This window comes from Acyrthosiphon pisum, chromosome A3 (assembly GCF_005508785.2).
Source record: "Acyrthosiphon pisum isolate AL4f chromosome A3, pea_aphid_22Mar2018_4r6ur, whole genome shotgun sequence".
NCBI lineage: Eukaryota > Metazoa > Arthropoda > Insecta > Hemiptera > Aphididae > Acyrthosiphon > Acyrthosiphon pisum.
Genome location: NC_042496.1, coordinates 20,629,794 through 20,630,637, shown reverse-complemented (window position 1 = coordinate 20,630,637; position 844 = coordinate 20,629,794). Strand labels below are relative to the sequence as shown.

The window sequence follows — 844 nt, the reverse complement described above, 5'->3', positions numbered from 1 at the left end:
TAATTAGTTTAAATATAATCGTAGATGATTGTATGATAAACAAAAATAAATGTATAAAACAATAATTAAAAATTATGAGTAGGTAGATGACATTAATATTTGTCGTTTGACCATAAGTCTATCGAACATATAGCTAATACATTAGTACATCAAAATTACTACTCTGCAAAGGTTAATGAGTTAATGATGTATGCAGATGGATCTTCATGTTTACAAAATCAAATAAATTTGTTATTTTGAAAAGTTGCAGAATTCAACACTCAACATTCGACATTTCTGAAATCAAGCTTATTTTAAAATTTTAATAAGGCTTGAAAACAGAAATGCCGAATATGGTATTTATTAGAATACAAGATCTTGTTTGAAGTCAGTAGAGATCATTAATATTTAGAGAGTGTATATTATGGCCAATGAAATAAATATATACAAGAACCATAATATGACCATCAGTAAAGATTAATGAGTTAATGATGTATTGAGATGGATCTTCAAGTTTACAAAATCAAGTCATTTTGATATTTCAGGAATCTACAGTTATCAACACTTGTAGTTGTTTTCCTATAACCAGTGTAATTTTGTAGTATTATAAACAATTAACTCAGGAAGGAGCGACGAGTATTAATTAGAACATAAGTCTATCAAACATATAACTAATGCATTAGTACATTATACAAAATCATTATTAAAATTAACTATGGTTTTCAAAAAAATAAATATAAAATTAAAATATTATACTGTTTTGTACGGACTTTTCTAATTGATATTGTACGAGAGGGGCAATCATTGAATGTGAAAAAGTTGACAAATTTCTTAAACAAATAATTATCAAATATTATAATAAATC

At 25.1% G+C, this 844-nt stretch overlaps 1 non-coding gene across 1 annotated transcript; it reads right to left on the bottom strand.

Moving 5' to 3' along the window:
* Positions 1-267: 267 nt before the first annotated feature.
* Positions 268-328, bottom strand: Mir3023 (microRNA mir-3023). The gene has a single exon (NR_040187.1). It is a non-coding gene; the product is annotated as a microRNA mir-3023 (primary transcript).
* Between the last annotated feature and the right edge of the window lie 516 nt (positions 329-844).